Source organism: Fundulus heteroclitus, chromosome 12 (assembly GCF_011125445.2).
Source record: "Fundulus heteroclitus isolate FHET01 chromosome 12, MU-UCD_Fhet_4.1, whole genome shotgun sequence".
Lineage (NCBI taxonomy): Eukaryota > Metazoa > Chordata > Actinopteri > Cyprinodontiformes > Fundulidae > Fundulus > Fundulus heteroclitus.
The window spans coordinates 205,013-225,612 of record NC_046372.1 but is presented as its reverse complement, the minus strand read 5'-3'; the positions used below and the strand labels follow the sequence as shown (position 1 = coordinate 225,612).

At 39.3% G+C, this 20,600-nt stretch overlaps 1 protein-coding gene across 2 annotated transcripts in view; it reads right to left on the bottom strand.

Annotated features, from left to right (window-relative positions):
- Positions 1-20,600, bottom strand: part of si:ch211-130m23.3 (LisH and SSDP domain-containing protein) — a 79,093-nt gene that overhangs the window by 46,991 nt on the left and 11,502 nt on the right. The window lies entirely within an intron of this gene.

Below are 20,600 nucleotides of genomic sequence, written 5' to 3'. Positions count from 1 at the left end.
TTTTTCCACATTTTTCACATTGCAGCCACAAACCTCAATATATATTATTGGGGCTTTACCCTAAAGACCAAGTGGAAAGAAGGAGTGGCACGCATTTCCACTCAACCACTTTACTTGCTAAAGGAAAACCAAACGAAAGCAATTGCCTTTAGAAGTCCACAAATTAGAATATAGAGTCAGTCTGTGTGTAATTTAATCTCAGTATAAATCCAGGAGCTCTCTGAAGGCCTCAGAGGATTGTTAGAGACGATTAGTGAACAAACAGCATAATGAAGACCAAGGAACACAGCATACCGGTCAGTAGAGAAGTTTAAAGTGGGATTAGGTTATAGAACAACATCGACGTCTCAAGGGAGCGCTGTTCAATAACTCATCCAACCATAGAAAGACTACATTAGAACTGAAAATCTACCAAGACATGACTGTCAACCTAGAGGCAGTCAAGAGGCCCATGGTAAATGTGGAGGAGCTACAGAGAGCCACAGCTAATGCAGAAGATTTTGACAGGACAACTATTAGCAGCAAACTCCACAAGGTCCGAGCTTGATAGAAGAGTGGCAAGACGATAGGAGTTGTTGAAAGAAAGGTGGAAGAAGTTCCTGTTTGCTGTTTGTCACAAGTCATGTACGTAGCAGACATGTGGAAGAAGCTGCTCTGGTCTGATCAGTCCAATTCTGAGCTTTTTGTTATGAACTACAATATGTGTAAATGCTGAAAACAGGTGAGTCATGGGAGAGGCGGCATTGTGCTGTGGGGATCCTCTTCCTCAACGGCGTCAGGGAGGAAGGTCAGGGTTGACGGGAAGACGGTTGGAGCTAAATACAGCGTAATACAGCAGAGGTTCGTACTTAAAGCTGTGATTGGGGCAAAAGGTGGTTCTACAAAGTATTAACTTACAGAGCTAAAACAAAATTAACAGTCCAAACATTTTATTCTTTAATTTTTCAATAACAAAATAATGAAAACGGTGTATCATTTAACCTCCACTTAACAGTAGTCCACCACTCTGTGTCGGTCTATGACATAAAAATCAAAACAAATGCACTGTAGAGCCTCTAATGTGACAAAACATGAATAAAAAAAAAAGCCAAACATCTTTGTAATTCAATATAAAGTCCATTCGGGCCTTCTTGTAAAGCTACACATCGACACATCTGGAACACAAGATGTCGGATTCCTCCCACAGGTTTGATCACAGTGAGTATTAATTACAGCCTTGATTTGTAAATCAATGAGCCTCCCGTGTGTCTGTGCTGGTCCTTTCCTAAAAGCAGTCCCAAAGGGGACAGGTGGATCAAGTAGTCTATAAACATTATGTGACAACTGTTTAGCTTAGGTCCTAAACAGTCCGACCTTGATCTAAGTCAAGTTTATTTGTATAAAGCACAGCAGCAAGGCGGTTCACATGGGACTTAGACTCAAGAAGTCAAGTAAAATGTTACCTCACAAAATAAATGACATAATGACATGTGTTCTGACCCATTGAAAAAAACATTACATAGCTCAAAACATTAGACAATGAAGGATTTTTGTTTAACGTCCTGTCATAATTTTTTTTATAATGCAAACATTACCTGCTGAAATGAAGGGTGTAAAATTCACAGCGTTCTGCTGTGTCAGTACAGAGTATGGGATTTTTGCCATGGGGTTTTGTTTTATTATTATTATTCCATATTTAAGGCCAAATTGACCATCTGGGGATGAAAGTTAAATCTATACACAGTCTAGGAAGTAAGTCAGGTTGCCATTAGCTGAAACTATTCAAGCATTCACTATGCCGAGGTGTGTCAATGTTCAACAGCACAGTATCCATACCGTAGCGTGACAGGTTACGTCAATATTAGGTCATCAGTGATGCATTTCGGCACAGAGGAGCATATATACAGTATATGTGGTGTTTCAGACTATTTCAACGTGTCCAAAGGTCCTTTGGCAGTCTGGCTTAGCTTGTGATCAAACTGCTCATACTGTACAACAGCATACAGGACACAGAAGGGGATGCTGGAGCGGTATTTACACCAGTCGCGTTCCTACAGCATAAATACACAAGGCAGGGACGTAATAGTATAGTGGATTTATCCATAAACTATGCCTGGCACCACTGGAGAGATCTGCAAGTGTGTTTTATTTTAAGTGTTGTCATATTGCCTAAAAGAAATATGACAATATTTCTTTGTCAAATTTGAAACATGTTAACTGGTTTTTAATGTACACATTTAGAGTGAGTAATTGTGGTGTTATTTATATAAAACAAGAAAATTAGATGTTATCATAATAGTAAAAAAAACAACAACAGCTGAAACCGTCATGTTTCAGATAACATAGCACAAGCTATGACCTGGGGCTTTTTATATCTGTTCTTTTGTGTGTTGGTGTTGGTACTGAAAGTCATGAGAGATGTTCACACTGGGAGGACATCTGTCCAAGAACCCCCGCTGAAAGGTGCCACCAGCTTGGCAACCCTGATCCGGACTCTTGCCTTGAGGTAAAAATAAACTGGGCTGACAGAATGAACACCACGCTGCTTCTCTCACAGGTACAATCCACCTCCGTCCATCTCTCTCTCCATCCCACTTTTCTTTATCAACTCTCTCTCATTCAATATGTTGTTTTTTTCTGTTTCGGATGTCACTTTACTCATATGCATTTTTTTTATTTTAAAAGAGGCCATGTTTGTTTAAGGATAACAGAAAACAGCCCCTTTTTATTTCCGCCTTCTCCACTGTGGCCTGATGTTTAACCACAGAAACAGCGACAGGGCGTTTTACAGAGACAAGGTTAACGGAGAAATGAGAGGATTGACAAAACTCTTGACACCTTGTCAACTGAGCATGAATAAAAGATGTGCTCCTTTTTTTTCCTTCTCCAAGGCACTGTACAGCTCAATGTTTTCAGGAACAAACGTTTTCTGTCTCTCTGCTCTGCGCGTCGTTTGCCTGTCAACCCATCAAAATTTGTCCCCTCTCCTGTGAACCGCAGTGCCGACAACAGCAGCGTTAGCGTGGAACAATTTAACATCAATGATAGAGGTCACGCATCTGCAGAGGATACTTTGTCATCACTGATGAGGACGTTGACAGGTTGCAGAAATGAAATCAGCGCCTCAATGGGATATATCAAGAAATGAAAACATGTCCTTAAAATGCATCCGCTGACACGCATTTCCACATAAACGCACATCTAGCAGCCTTGGAGGCAGACTAAGTGGTTTAACCTATAATTGATTTCACAGAGTCTGTAAGATGCGACCTTTGAAATTATGCTGGGAGAGGGAAGATGGATGTGAAGAAAGCCACAACAGGTGAGGCCAGAGGTAAGGATCATTATGACACTGCAACAGTATTCAAAACACTGGCGAAGCAGATATAAAAGACCAAGGCAATGAAAAAAAAGAGGAATAAAAGAGGGCAGGATTTATTTGTTGCATCCGAGATTCACACAATTTATATTTCTGTTATTTTGGCATATTTTAGCACTTTTTTAGGAGACTAATTATGTAGCTTAGCAGCCAGAATATAAGGGGAGGAAAGAAGAATAACTGTGTGTGACTTTCCAGAGCTCAGTGTCAGCACAAAGACACTAAAGAGTTTAACTGTAAGAGCTCAACCATCATAAAACACCCAACAGCTCACTGGCAGGTGTCAGGTGCTCCACACCCCCTCACTGTGTGTGTTGTTGCACTTCGTAGCGGAGTGTAAAAATGCGTGCGAGACTCTGCTGTAGAGCTCCTGTTTAAGAATATCCCACAGCGGGAACAATTGCCTCAGAAATACAGCAAAAACTACATGTTTCAAAGAAAACTCACCCACCCAGTGGTTTACTGCATGTTCCTGTGATTGCAAAATAACTACTTTTGACAGAACGTCTTTTTCATCAGATCAACAAAATTAATAAAACATATTCAAAACATAAAAAAAGATAGGGAAGGTCCTATCTTATTCCCCTTTTAGCTTTTAGGAATGTCACTCTTTCGTTGCAACATATTTTTCATTGTTCCACAAATTTCTCACTGTAGTCTGGAGAAATTTTGTCCCATTCTTTGTGACGGCCAGTCCAAAACATTGACTTTGTTCTCCTTAAGCCATCTGTAGCTCATTCAGTGGGATGCGTAAGGTCATTGTCCATCTGGAGGGCCATTGTGTTCAAGCTTTAACTTCTTGGCTGACGTCTCGACAAAATGCTTCAATATTTCCACATAATGTTCCTTCCATGCTATCCGTTTTGTGAAGTGCACCAGTCCCTCTTGCAGCAAAACAACAGACAATATACTGTTTTAAGCATCCGTATTTTTCCTAAAAATTTATCGATTGTCGTCGCTGCCGAACATTTAAACTTTTGTTTCACAAGACTACAGGACAGGTCCCTAAATGTTAAAGCGTTTGTCCCTAAGTGCATTTGCAAATCTTGTAGTCTTTTTATTATTTTACTGTCAAGTAATGGCAACTTCCTCTCTGTGTGACCTTTTCAGCCCATGTCTGTACAGGACACGTTTCACTCTGGTCAATGGCGTGCTTATATGAGCTACAGCTGGCATCCTTTTCTTCTGTTCTGAGTTTTAAACAAACATGTCACCCCAAAACCCATTTATCCCTGACACAGAGAACCCGTCTCCCTCCTGAAGAATATGACAGCGGGACAGTGCATGGTCTTTATATTTGCATTTAAAAGGTTCAATAGATAAACAGGAAACCTGGACATTTTTAACCAAAGACCAACCAGATCTGTAAAGGTCTTCCTGACATCTTGACTGATTTCTTTGGTTTTTCCCATGATGTCACATAAGGAGGAACAGTGTTTGAGATATTGCTTACGAACATCAGAAGGTGATCAAATCCATGCTATCATCACTGAGATTTCCTAAATCCTTGGAAGGCGTAAAAATCTTAGGGTATTTAAAGGAGCAATACGTGATTTTTTACCACTAGGTGGCGCTTGAGCTCAGCCTGTAGACCATACAAGTTGTGTATCAAGACACACCTGTCTTTACCTTGCTCCAGCACTTGGCATCCCTTCTCACCCATTGGCCTATATGCGCATATTTGCAAAGGGTAAATGCACATCAGAACAACATCACCTTTTGGAGTAACATGTCTAGTGAAGAAGTAAGTAACTCATAACTTTATAACGCTGTTAGCAAGAGAACAGTTTGATCCAAAGGGTGTGCACTCCGACATTTTGTGCCTGGCGGTGGCATTTAATGGGCAGGGAGGCGGGTTAAGCCCCGAGTGGCAGCTGTTCGCGTGCACGTACATGCGGCCGGCCCAGCCATGTAAACAAGAGACTGGGGAACAACACTTAGTGATGGCGTCTGACGGTTAACCATAGTCCATCTTAAAGTGCATAGATGTAGGCACAATCTGGGCTATCAATGGTGTTGTGAAACCCTTTCTTTCCCTTTTCCTCTTTTTGTCATAACAAACAAATAGGAAAAGCTGGTAAAAGGAGTGACGAACAGAAAGCAACATAAGCGTGTACTTTGTCAGCATCCTGGACCTGCTGAAAAAGCTCCTGATTTCCAACTAACATGCTTTGAAAACAAGCAGCCCAAGGTAATAAGGACCATGTCATTTGGTCCTTCCTATGCTGCCACTTGTTTAGGTGAACCATTCACGCTAACAGAAAAAAAAAAAAAAAAAAAACTACATGGAGCTGCACCGACAAAGTAATGAGCAGAGCTACGGTTGAAGGATCAATGAAAGGAGTGGTGCTCACTGTTAATAAACTTCAAAATGTGGACACTTAAAAAGGAAACATTTCAATTGTTCTCCCACATTAAACAAAGGGTGAACTCCAACACAGCAAGCAAATTTAACAATGCTCCTCTTTAATCTGTATTTAGAACAAGCACTATATACAGGGCTTTATTTGCAGTCTGTAGATAGTAGTCAAGTTTTGAAAGAAAAATGCTCTACCCGGTCCTCAGCTGTAAATCTGACCAGAAAGCTGCATTGAGCTAAAACAGCCAGCGTTGATCTGAGCTTGATGCCGACAGCTTGCAGAAACGCTCACTGGCTTCTGAGCAGGCATATTTTGGGGCCAGTGGACGGCCTTTGTTTTTACTGAGTGGTTGTGCGAAGAGATTTTGAAGCTCAACCACAGTGTCAGCTTAAAGCAAATACATGAACTTCTTTTCCCAGGATCAGCATTTAAGGAGAACAGTAGATCACTGCTAATCAATTTACCACTGAGGCGATCAAAGTCTGGCAGCACTTCAAATCACAACGGGCATTTGCTTCAGCGATTGGATTCGCCTATTATAGATTAGGCCCGGATTATTTCACCCTTGTTAGAGATGAAATGGAAAAGCGATTATCTGAATCGACATGTTAAGTGACATATTTACAGGACCTGCCACTATGCTGACATAGGAAAATGTAATTAAATGTTTAAAGTAAGTAAAAAGAGAAGAACAAAACCTCAGATTTTCTTTTTAATAAACGCAGCAAAAAAACAACAACTCCTCAGCAGTCTGTAATCCTATCAAACATTAGTGCTGAAACACACATCTACCAAATTTTAATAACATCATGAAGTCAGTAGGTCCTTATTTAGGCCACACTTCATGTTGCACCAAGTTTAGATGTTTGTGTTGGTGGCAACAGGACATGATCGGTTCCCAGAGTAACTAACTGCCTTCAAAACAACAGCTGGAGAATGATATATCAAGCATGGATGCCTTCTCATTTCCTTTACAGTGTGCTATCTGCATTTTTTGTGATAGGGCAAGAGACAAACGAGCATAGTTATGAATTAGAAGAATGTTTATAAATATAATATAAATAACAGTGTGAAAACTAGTATGGATTAGCACTCAACTCGTCAGATCAACACTGTTAGTCTTGTGTGTGAATCGCCATCATCTGCTCATCCCACAACGTTTTTGATTCTTATCAAGTATATATGTGTATAAACAACAATGTTGTGGTTCAATACAAATTTCATACTTTTTCCAACAATTAAGGTATGTTGCGTCGTAAAAGGCAAAATTTGTGGAGTGGCAGACCAACAGTTCTCCCACCTGAGCTGTGGGTCTCTGCAACACCTCCAGAGTTACCAATGGCATCGTGCCTACGTTTCTTAATAATGCTCTTTTTACACGGCGTGTCAGAAAAAGGCGGACCAAGGTGTTCCTTGTTATGACCACGTTCTGTGGCAAACCTCTGAGGCCTTCACAAAACAACTGGATTTATACTGAGGATAAATTATACGCTACACTGAAGGCTAAAATTTAAATTGACATGCCATGTTATAGCTATTAATATTTGTTGTAGCTGGTTTTATGGTTTCCACAAACCTTGGGCAAATATTGGGATCTTTTGTAGCCTTTGACATTGGTTTGCTCATTACCTTTATCTGTCTGATGTTTATGGTGGAAAAGCGCTTCAACGCCGCTCTACATGTCTTGTATAGAGCCACTTCACCTTGCTTTTATCTCAAATTTTCCCGCTATTTCCATTCAGCGGATGTTGGTTTCACTCAATCCCATTTTTTTTGTCTGCTCTAAACGGCCTGTGTTGATTTTTTTTCTCTCCATCTTTTTTTTTTTCTTTAGGACCAATCTTTTTTTTCCCCTTTGGGACCAATTTCTGATTTAGATTTAACCCTTTTTACTGTCAAACATAACCACTGTTATATCACACATTCAAATAGTCCATCTCTTCTTCAAATAGAAAAGATGCAGTCCCCCAGCGAGTCCAGGTTCAGCCCCGGAGTCTCCCACCAGTTGAAAATATCCAGAAAACCTTTGATGGGAGGTCCACATAAGGCACCCTGATCAGATGCCTGATTCCCTTCAGACTCCTTTTGGTGTAGAGGAGCAGCGGTTCCGCTTCAACTCCACCCAAATCATGGAGATCCTCACCATCTTATCATGATCCATATCTCATGATCAATAATGACAACTGCAACGAAGGCAGACTAGTAAATCAGCAACATTTCTATTCGGCTCAGCTGTTTATTCACCACAATGGACTAGAGCCCCGTCTGCATAATCTGACACAGAAACTCTCGCAGAGGACAAAATTCAGTGGCTTACTGAAGTGCTACTCCTTCAACCTTCAGCCATGGTTGCACTGCAAAAATATATCTAAAAATAAGTAAAATGTTCTTAAAGTCAGTGTGTTTGTCCTTGATTTGAGCAGGTAAGATTATCTGCCAATGGAATGAGTATTTTGACCCCTAAAATAAGATAATTAGGCATCCTGCACTTGAAATAAGATGATGGAGATGAGTTGTTCCTATATTAAGTGCAAAAATCTTATTCCATTGGCAAATTGTATTATTTACCCGGTCAAATCAAGGACAAATACAGCAATTTTAAAAACATTTTACTTATTCTTAGTTCCATTTTTGCAGTGTGCTAGCTAAATATGGCTTGTGATTAGGATTACCTTACCTCTTTCCTAGATTACTACATATCCACATGTGCACGGACGGGGCACACATGCTGACACCGGCATATGACCGCACACATGCCAGCATCCGGTGAATCCCCGACAGGAGACGTGCCGTCGAGCTGCGCTGCACGATGTCTCAGAATCATGTTCAGCTCACCAGCCAGAGGCAGCAAAAGGCCAAAAAACAAGTTTCCAAACAAACTGTCTAAGTTGAGTAATGGTGTGGTGTGTAGACATTAGCTAAATTAGTTATTACATGCATGTAATTAGTTATTGCATGCCAATATATCATGTTAAGCTTGTTAATAAGAATTAAGTTAGAACTTTGTTGTTAGCTATGTTAGATTCCTTACAAGTTAGTTCATGCATAAAATAAACCCAATTCTCTTTGATTTCAGTGCAGAACTGGTGCTCACTCTGGCTTTCCACATAATAACAGAAGTCTTTATTGCCATAATAGAAAGAGCAGCGTCAGGGAGGAGACATTTCATGTTCACTATTGTCATTTGGAGCTTAATGATCTGGCTACTTACCCTGTAGATGTCCGTGGGTCATTGTGTCAACTCAACCAAAGTTTGGAAGCTAAAGCTTTAGATTTTGTTATAGTTTAAAGCTCTAAAGTTTGTCCCCTGGTGCTGTACTGTGGTTGTTAGTGATTATGTAGTGGCTACAGGTGTGAAAGGATGACAAATCACTCAGCAGACCCTCTCACTCCTGAGATGATGCCTACACCTCTGCAGATATGCGTCTGAATTCAGAAGCAGCTACGGGTTAGAAAGCCTGGATTGTGTGAGGCAGAGATTAACCTGCAATCCTTTCATAAATTAAAAGATCAAGCATGGGTTAAACACACGTTCAACCAAGTCAAAGTAAAAAATAATTTTCACCGCCTATAACATACATTTAGTTCTTATATTTGGGTAAAATAAGCCTAGTGATTTCTAAGTTATAATCATGGGTGAATGAATAAGAGAAAGTGAGGGCACCAAATGGCCAGAGACTGAACCACACCGCTCTCTCGCTCTCCGTGTCAAACAAGGAGAAAAATTAGACAGAATTGGAGAGAAACAAGAATAGGCTACAGGAGACTGAGATAAAAGGATGTAAGACAGAGGCTCTGGGATTAGAGGGAGACAGAAAAATAACACGGGGTTGAAGGTTATGAGTGATATTGGGTGAATCCCAAGAGACGCACTCTTTGAATCTTTAAACTTTCATTATCTAATGTCGAGTATTCTCGCTGAGCTGCCCCTCAGTTAGCCCAGCATCCCTGCTGTGACCTCCTTCGGTAATTTAACGCAAAGCTCCATGCGGCAAATACTCAAGAGTGAGGCGGCAGCTTTTCCACTGTTTTATATAAGGAAAAAAAAAACATTTGCCTGTTGAAAGTTATTTGTATATCGAGCCTCATCCATATGCACTAAACTTTTTTTTCCTTACAGACTTCTGTGTGAGAGGTGTTCATAACAGCAAAATAACCCAACTTCAGTGAAAATGTTACATAATGTGATTATATTCTTCTCAAATTACTGCTCTCAAATCCTATATTTATGACTCCATCATCACTCTTGACTCTAAATGAGTTACTATGGATTTACGTTTGCACTTCTCCAATTTGTTGGCAAATGCCAGAATCTTTTCCAACTTCAACGACGCAACTAAAAGGAATGTTTGTAGAATTACGTTGTAAAGTATCTGCTGTAATGTTTGCGCGTGGGCTGACGTTTAGTGGAATTATAGAAGGAAATTCATCAATACGTATTTGCTAAATAAAATGAAACTAAACACTGTGAATTTTTTTTTTATTCATGTACATTCATATCTGCTCCATCAGAAACAATTCTGAGTAGCTATGCTGTGTACATTTAACTCTATAACGCCGAAAACTGGACCGGGGAAATTAGTAATACAAGCTATTAATGTATTTCTATGCATTTTGTTTTTTCCTGCACTGTCAGAATATGTTCAACAAAGGTTTTAAACCCAGGCTGGTGAGAAACTTCTGACCTCTTCAGGACGTTGCCGTTCATTTTTCCAACTTGGAACTTGAAGAGTTCAGATTTTAAGTAAAAATGGAGGGCATAATAGATAACGAAACCACATCCTTCAGCCATGAATGGCTAAGTTTGACATAAAACAACAAACTGAAAGGGTCCAAGTCCTGTTGGGCTGCTTTTCTAAAGTATCTGTGAGTAATGGGGTACTCAGAAGACATATGCTATTGGAGAACTGAATTGATTTTCAATGGCCTAGGAAGATACTGTATGCTGCTTTAGTTAAATAATTCTCCAGAGCTTTGGAGCATTATAAATAACATAATTTAATCTCTTTTAAATTTTAAATTTGTTGTACTTACTTAGGTGTAAGGCTGCGTAATTATAGGAAAACATGACATTGCGATATTGTTGCTATTGATGAATTGTAATCACAACACATTTCCTGACTAGTCTTCATCTTTGCATTATGGCAAAACGCATATCAGGTGAGGGCATTAATGATAGTGAATGTCACATAATAAAAAAAAAGTGGTGAGCAGAGTGTTAATGCACAGCACCTGAAACATGAAACTATAAAATACCCAAGCGGTCTTTTACAATTGCAATATTGCAGACGCGGATACATACAATATATTGTGCAGTTCTACTCAGGGCATAGCTGTTCATAGCTCTCCAATTTTTGGGGAATTGCTAGGACTTTTTTCTTTGCTATGTTACATACGTTTGCAGCATTTTTGCCTGATGCAACACAGACAGTGACAGCAGTAACTGCAAGTGCCAAGGCAGCAAACTTTCACCGAACTGGGACAAAAAGATAAACAAGTTAGATATAGGTCTCAGCTTCGTCACCCCCAAAACTGGCAAGAAGATGGAGCCTGACTGCTGCACAACTTTATGAAAAGATTTTTTGGGAATCGCAGAGAAACATTCTTTTAAAAAAAAAAAAGAAAAACTGAATCACAGACTCCAAGGCAGGATTACTATGGGTATTAGGCCAAGTCCACGCATGAGCCAAGCAGACGCCCAGTGTTCGGCTCCAGGAGCGTTCGCAGCTCGGCCTCATGACAGCTTTGGCGAGAACAGAGCGGGAACCCCGGCGTTGAAATAAAGAGAGTGCAGCGAGCGAGTTGCTGATCCTGCACAGGACAGCCCCAGTGTGTGTGTGTGTCGGAGCCAAACACTCTCCCTGATTAATCAAGCCCAGCAGCAGGGCTTTATGTGCCATTACGAGTCCTGCTAAATGACTTCACTTCATTCATTAATGTGGAGCATCCTCTGCGGGTGAAGAGGCCCCTACTTGCCAAACAGACAGAAAAACAGACATGTGAAAGCTGGAAGAGATGCTGGCGGGGCAGCACTGGTGGTGGTGGTGGTGGTGGGGGCACTGAGGCAAGATAAACAACGACAAATATAGACCCATTACGTCGCTGAATAATTCATCGTATGTACGCAGGGCTTCAGGAAAACAACAGAGGATGCGAACAGGAGCCCAAACAACCTCGGAGATTATGGAGCCTTTAAACTGAAGTGTAGATTCAAGACAAGGCCGTTCATCCACACACTTGGTCTGAAAAAGGTATACTAAGCCCATCAAAGGTGAATCAGCTTATATAAAACTGTTAAAGTAGACAAATCTCTAAAGCTTTTTTTTTTAGAAGGCTGAATGTAGAGGAGGGTTGGACAGGTGATGCAAATAAATTACGTTGTTTGAACAACCCTATCAACTTTCGCGACAGCTCTGTCAACTTATTTAACAATGCAACCGTCCAGGTGGATTTGTACTGTGTGATTTATATGCACAGTTGGGGAAAGAAACAGAAAACGGGAGACCTAACAATTTGCAGATGAATCTCAATACAATGAATTATCAATGAAAACTTAACATATTACAGTAATTCGCTCAAAAAGAAAAATACACATTAGATCCATTCATTACAAATAGAGAGACGTGCATTAACTCTTCGTTTCTGTTCATTATGATGATTATTGCTTACAGCTAGTAATAAAAAAAACAATATATCAGTTTCTACAAAAATTAGAGTATCACAATGGATGATAAGGATGTTTAATGTTGGCCTACTGGTAGGTGGAGGCGATGAGGTGTTAAGGAAGTCTTTAACTATGGCCTTCAGCCTGTCTGCATTGTTGGCTCTGGTTTCTCTTGCTCTTGACGATACTCCAAAGATTCTGAATGGGCTATTTGTCAGATTTGGTGCCAACAAAGCAAAGAGATAACATGGTCATTAAACCAGGTATCGGTGCTTTTAACAACATGGGAAGGTACTGAGGGGCAGATAGCTGTCACAACTTTTGGAAAAAGACAAGAGACCAACACCGATGGAGAAAATGGCACCCCAGATGATTACTGACGGGGGAGACTTCAAACGAGACCTCAAGCAGCTTAGATTACGTGGCTCCCAGTTGTGTTGTGCCCAGTTATTTTTCTTCTTTAGTCCAAGTAAGACTCTTCAGATGTTATCTTTGTTTCATACGACAAAAAGAAATCTGTTGGGAGTTTTAAGCTAGAAGCTACAGGTCGTCAAATTCAAAAGTAGTAAAAGCTTAAATTAAATCTATCAGTCTGTGTGTAATGAATCTTTGTATGGGATTCCCTTTATGAAATGAGTTACTGAGATGAATCAACTTTTCTATTATACTGTAATTTATTGAGACAATGTCTGACAAAACGTCAAACACTGCTAAATCACCATTCAAAGAAAAGATACAGTGGCTGGAGTGAATGAGAAAGACATGAAGGATAAACAAAGCGATCGAGAGGAAGAAAATGGCCTATTAGAGATTTATGATATAAGCTGTAAGAGGAGGGGAAGGGAATCGAAGAACGACACGCCTTCCCCCTCTGTTTTAATAGATGGATTTCCGGACCTTATTTTGTAACATGAAAAGCTAGTAGGGCCGAGTATCTAATATAAAAATATAAACGAAGACGAGGTTTTTGTGTCATTTTGTTTGTGTCTCATCTTAGTAAAGTAGTCAAAAACATGCTTGTAATTGATCAGCTCCTGACAGTGCTTTGCAGCTATATTACTGGCTACCCCCACTGATGCTTTTCTAATTGGCATTTTTGCTGATGGTCACAAGTTAAATCTATATTCTCCATTACCCTTCCATAGTATCCCCCGGGATCCCTCTAATGGCTCATTCTCAAGACAGAGCACTTGAATGAGAGTTATTCAGAACAAGTAAACTCCCTCCATCTCTGATGCAGACTTTCCTCTGACTTCACCTGCTGCTTCTGAGAGTTGGGAGAAGCTGTGAAAAGTTCACTGCAGCTTTGAAGATTAACAAAGCACATGCCATGATCCTGCATTAAAACACAGCCGGAGGAGAGAGACTCGTTGTCAAATAAACTGTTTTATCTGCCTGTGTTCGATGTTTTGTCAGCGCTGGAATGGTCTCACATGCTCCTTTGCTGGGTAAATGTTTGCCATACCCAGTTTTTCCTCTTCAACAGTACATGAAGTGATAAAAGCTGCCAGAGATGTTCCGCCAACACACACACACATACATGCGTGTGTGTGTGTATGTATATGTACATACGTACATACATACATACATACATACATACATATATATACATATATACACATACATATACATATACACATACATATACACATATACACATACATATACACATACATATACACACACACATATATATATATATATATATATATATATATATATATATATATATATATATATATATATATACATATATATACACATATACACATATACACATACATATACACATACATATACACACACATATACATATATATATATATATATATATACATATATATATATATATAAAGGGAGAGAGAGATGATTAAATTTAGAATTAAATGTAGCAATTTTGATCTTTTAGAGACAAAAGTAAGCTTATTACATTTTTTTAATGTGTAATACCCTATAAATATTGGTTAATGTTTTCCCAATTTTTATTTTACCCTTCTTCTTTTTCCTCCACGTAAAAAGACAATTGTATCTGAGTTCTAATTTCTGATCATGTGGCTCATGTATAAAATTTCAACATTTAACAAGATGAAATGTTTTTGTCAAACGTTTAGACATCTAGGATATAGGTTAAAAAAAAATTTAAATCGGGAAAAATGTTAAAAATGTTACACTACATTTCAAACACACTCTAGTGTGATTGTGTCGAGTCACGGTGAACACACAGAACCTCGAAGAAACTTGGGTCACACTCCTGTGTGTAGAAAGGTTTGCTGAAGTGCCATGGCTAACGCTACTAAGCTTCTTTTCCAATTCTATGACTTGTTGATAATTCGGCTAAGAACATATTTCCTTTCAGCTCTTTCGCAGACAAAACATACAGGAAAGGGCGCTCTTCTGTTTTATCATGAAGATCCTCATCTTTGGTGACGAGTGTTTCAGCTGCTTTCTGCGGTGTGATCGCATCTTTCTCCCATAAACAGCTGCCGCTAAGCACATACACACGCAGGGAGAGCTAAAGCTGCCAATACACTCATACTTTCACTGCCGTTTTACACTGAACCCAAATGTCAAGGGCAATAGAGAGAGATTTGTTAGAGCACTTAAATAATATGCACTGCCTGCAATACAAACACACGAAAACAGGTAGCGTTTTTTTTTTAAACTCGGACATGCTGACTGGCTAAAATTGCGCTGAGAATGTAATGAAGGTGATTCGAGTGAGAAGAATTCACCAAAGGTCCAAAGTCGTGCATAAAAGTACAAGTAGAAAGAATGAAGCTCATATCCTGACAGAGAGGGAGAGCATTCCTTGGATCACCTCAGTGCAGACCTTGTGTTTACCTTTCATTAACTGGAAATCCCACATGCATCTCCTCATCCCTTCTGCCCTCAGGACAGTCTAGGAAAAGGTGAAAACAAATGCTCTAAGAAGAACTTTAGAGGCAAATATTATTACAGCAAGATTTTAGTTGCCAGTTCTTTAAATGTTGCCCCTAAATGCAAAAAGGACAGAAGACAGACAAAAAACAAATTTATCAGCTTTTAATATAACTTATTATACTCAGAAAACTTATTATAAGTTTCTCAGAATGGACAGTTACCCTTGGTGGCCAACTTAAACTACTGAAGTCTTCACTGCATTGAAAAAGCTCCACCCAGTCGCTGTAATGGCAAAAACATGCTGTATCTTCAGACCACATAATTAAATCAAATCAGAAAACAGGTCTAAAATATTAAAGTTTTATTAGGCTAAATTTCCAATGAGTCCTCTTTTTTAGTTCAACCCACTTTCTTTAGTTTCCTACTGATTCTACATTTATTTCTTGTTACAAGGTCCCCTTCAGCAAGTGCTATTTTCTTCTATACATAATGTAGTCTAGTCAGTATTCAATTTAGACTGATTAGTTTGTTTGTTTGTGCCGCAGTTCAAAAACAGGTGAAACCAAGCAGGTTCTTCCATATCGAGTACAACAAATTAGAGCAGATGCAATTAAAAACCCGAACAGACAATACATTAAAAACGAAGCATCTCCCTCCCTCTTGCCTGATGCGGACTCAATCAGACAAAGTGAAACAGCTTTAGTTCAGTCGGCAGAGCACAGACTCTACTGTCTCACAGAGTAGACAACAATGGCCAGGGCTGAGATAACAGGAAATGCCTGCTTATCCAAGGGAGGGAGAGGCAGAGAGATGATGAGAGGGCGTGATGGGTAGGCTCGCTGTTTACCAACAGACAGAACAAAAAAAAAGGTGTCTTTTCTGAACAAATCGACCATTTATTCTCTGTTTTTCTACAAGTGCAATTTGTTTGCAGAGCATGTAAAGTGGGATGAATCAAATAAATGCAGAGGCAAATCCATCATTTTCTTAATTTGAGTTCCATTTCATTGGCTTTGATTCATTTAGATTGAGTCACCTCTCATGGGGAGTTTGTTTAATTTCACAGCTGAAAGACCACCAATGATTTTTAGGAGTGTTTTCCTTGTTCAAGTTTCTCTACAAGCTATTACAGTAAATCTCCGACGCAATCCAGCCATAAAGTCCAGAAAATTACGCGCATGTTTACAGACAGAACTTAAATGGCAACTCCTATTGATCATGCAAGGTTAATTACCCCGTTACTTAACACTTATTTTTATGTTATTTACTTTCAGAGGCACACTGAGCGGATTAAAATGCAACCAAAAATATTTATTTATAAACAATATTTTGTGGTAATTATAACAATAAGCAATTGCTACTGTTCATCAATATAAAGAAAATTATTACATTTACATACAGTTTGGTGTACTGTATATACAATTCTAGCATGAGAGAGACAAGAAAACAGTAGAATATGTTGCAGACAATGGTCAACGTTCTTTAAAGAGGAACTTTAGTTTAACAAGGTGTCTAATCTGGCAGCGTACACTGACAAACCAAAAACCATCATCAGGATTTAAAACAGTAAAGAGGAATGTGAAACCCTTTCACTGTAAATAACACTTGGCTTATTCAATAACTTGTCTGAAACCAGAGTTAGTAAATATAACCTAGTTTATTTGGTGGCCCCTCATAATTATAAAAAATAAATCAGGCTTTTTCTTCAGCACATTCACTGTCTAAACTTCCACATGCAGATTCACGTAATACGCTCTCAAAAAACACTGCAGAACCTCTAAATATGAACACAGCTGCAACAAATTCTTTTCAATAACGCGGGTGGCACATGAAGGTCCTGAACATGAGTTTTCCTCCTCACACAAATGTTCTGCACAAAAGCTGGTGAAGGTCCAGGTGGTTGTCAGGTGTGTAAGGTGGGGGGAAAAGTGCAAAGCTTTAGGTGCAGCTGAGCAAAGCTGTTATCTTACCCAGAATTAGGGTTGTCACTATAATAAAACATGAAACTTCACACTTCTTTAGTGATCAACAACGGCAGCAAGTTAGGTCGCTACAGATTCCTCCTTTTTCTGCTCTAATTGTCAGCTTCAGTCTGGCTCCTCTATAACCTGTGTTATTTTTGGTCACATTAACTTCCGAAGCCTTTACTCCCAAACAGAGAGGTAATGGAGAGAGCTATTTAATAGCTGAGTGAGCTGTCAGCTAATTAACATTTTCATGCATTGATTTTTTACCACAGTAGAACTTTTGAAGGGATTGAAACTTTAGACTTGGGTAGCACATCTCGATGGGGAAGGTCAGACCGGTAGAACCCCGTCATCGGGCTGTCTGTGTACGTGAAGCTAATATATAGAGAGACAGCGTTAGCTTATGTTGTCCAGGAGGTTTACTACTTCACAGTTGCAGATGCCAGAGATTTACTGACATTTTTAAGTTGCTCTCAATCCTCAGTGTCATAGTGTTGGCAAAGGTAGCCTTGTGCTAAAATTTTATTCAATTACACAACTGCATCTAACACCGACTGAATATCATGGAACATACCTGGGAGGTTGAAAGGGGTAAATTAGCATAAAAAGCCAACAGCTCCAACAATTACAGCGTAACGGCCCGTAAAGGCTATAGACGATAATGTTTACTCCTTGCTTCATGTTGGTCAGTGTGATTTACCATTTAAAATGGGATCGACCAAACTATGAAAAAAAGTACGACTTATAGTCCCAAAAAAATGGTAATTCGTATTTTTCTTTGAATAATTCCTATTTTTAATATTGATTCTATTGAAATTTTGATTACTTTGAAAACCCTACCCAACATCTTCTAATAACAAATATAAAGCGAATTATCAAGAAAGTTTTTAAGCCCATGCTGGAGAAAGTGTCTATAGCCCCATTTCTTCTTCATGTCAAGCCTAAAGACAGCGACATGAAGGCTGTCACTGCTGCCAAAATATTTAAGTGTTGTATTAAGTGATGGGCCAAGTGCAAAAATGCCCTAAGTGGGAGACCACTTTTAGATGACTTCCCTGAAGTCATAATGGATTTAGTTTGTCCTTGAAATAAATAAATAAATAAATCCCATTTTACCACTTCCTCTAATTCTGAGATGTTTCAATCATGTCTAACATGTGGGCGTCTCACAGAAACTGTGTTCAGCATCTTCATTTTTTATGGTTTCATACATTTTTCACCATTTCATGCTTCAAGCAGCATTAGTAAATGTGAATAAGTCCTCTATTATTACTATATATATCTATATATATCTATATATATCTATATATATATCTATATATATCTATCTATATATATATATATATATATATATATATTATTTGAAATTTTTTGGGATACATTATTTTAATGCACTTTTTTTTTTAACTTCCACATTCACAAATTTGACACTCCTAAAAAGGGGCAATCCTTAAAGAGGACATAAAGCCAAGTACTTCGTGTCTGCAATGTAAACACTCCAAAAACAAACATGCAGATTTTGATTCATTGTGGAGAAAATGTGATTGTGGACTTTAGAGGGCTTAGAAAGGTAAATAATGTGTCATTTGAGGACAGCACATTCCCTGAATATAGTCCTTGCAGGGAGGAGTTGTGCAAGACAGAGGAACTGGTGTACGGTGAAGGCAAATGAAAATAATCTGCGTTTTTAAGGGGAGAATTATGGAGAGAAGCATACAGAGAGAGAGAGATTGTCTGAAGCAGCTCCTAAGCCTGAGCGTCACGCATGCTTAACCTTGCACCAGCATCTCTGGGATGTGTCTTGCATGTCAATGACAGAGGAATATCAGCAGAGAGGCTTCCAATCAACCTCTAGTGTACTTGCAGGCCGGGGAGGGGGTGGGTGTGGGGGCACAGCAGGGTGTGCGCTCGCGTTAAGGTATTTAAAATTACAATGCAATTTACACTGGTGTAACATGGAGCACTAGTAAATATCCCTAACCGACATGATATGCAAATCAGAAACTCTCTGCATCAATATTCATGCACTTTGAACTTTTTTTGTATCTTGTCGAGTGACAACCACAAACTTTATTTTACTGGGATTTTATTTAACAGACCAAGACAAAGGAGTGCATATTATAATGGGGAACAGAGAGGATACGTGGTTCATTTGTTTCACAAATAAAAATCTAAAGTGTGGTGCATTTCAGCCTTCTAGTCAACATTAGTCTTTTAGAATATTCCTCTACAAGCTCTGCAAATCTAGAGATGGATGTTTTTGCACGTTCTTCTTTGCAAAATTGTTCTATTTTAGTCAGACGGGAAAGTTCTGTGAACAGCAAATTTGAAGCTTTGCCAAAGATTTAGGTGTATGGACTTCCACTGGGTCATAGTAGCAAATATTTGCTGAACTGACATTGCAGCTCTGACTGGTTGTTTAGGGAAAATGCTGTATGGGGAACCCATGTGTCAGTCTTAAGTATTTTGCAGTTTCTAACAAGTTGTCTTCCCACATCGCTTTGTGTTTTGCGCCATTCAGCTATTTGTCAACTCTGACCGGCTTCATGTCCCTGCTGAACAAAAAACTCCCCACAGCATGATGCTTCTACTATTGTGTCACATGCCATTTATCATTCATTGCAGAAGTGTGTTTAGGTTGATGTGCAGTGCTAGTTTTCAATGTAGCATTTTGCCTTCAAAGCTATAGTTGGTAATCCTGTTCAGAAATACTTTTTGTTATACTGGGTAAAATCGTCCTTCCATTCTGAAAGTAGTTAAAACATCATGTATTCAGAAAAAGGAGGTTGTACAAAATCTATTTCTGTGGGAGCTGGATGCCTGTACAATCTCTGCTCAATCCCTGGCGTTAGGTCTGAAGGGCAAGGGTTGGGCAGAGTTTTGTTCCTGCTCTCACCCACCACTGTCCCTCAAGTTCCAGGGTTATCACCTTATCTATTGGTTGTCCCACATGCCAATCATTCTGATGTGCTCACGTAACACTAGTGTGCGCGCACGTTCCTTGTTAGTTTCCACTTGCTGGCTGCGCATGTACACTTCTAGTGTTTATGTGTCCAGTTAGCTTAGCGGTTAGCTTCGGTGTTGGTCGTTCATTGTAGCTCCGCTGCTCTCACCGTATACTTTGAACATGGCTAATGCAAACCACGTACAAGTTTATGAGAAGAAGAAGAAGGCCTCAGTAGAAACAAATAAGACCAGAGTGGATTTGGGAGATATTTTCATGCAACCCTTTGGGGAAACTTCTGGAAAAATAACCGACTCTACCTTTAAGCATGAAACTATAATTTTTCCACAGTCTTCCACATGTTTGCTATGTCCCTATATGGCTTGTGGCAAAGTATAAATGGAACATTTTATGGATTTCTATCAAT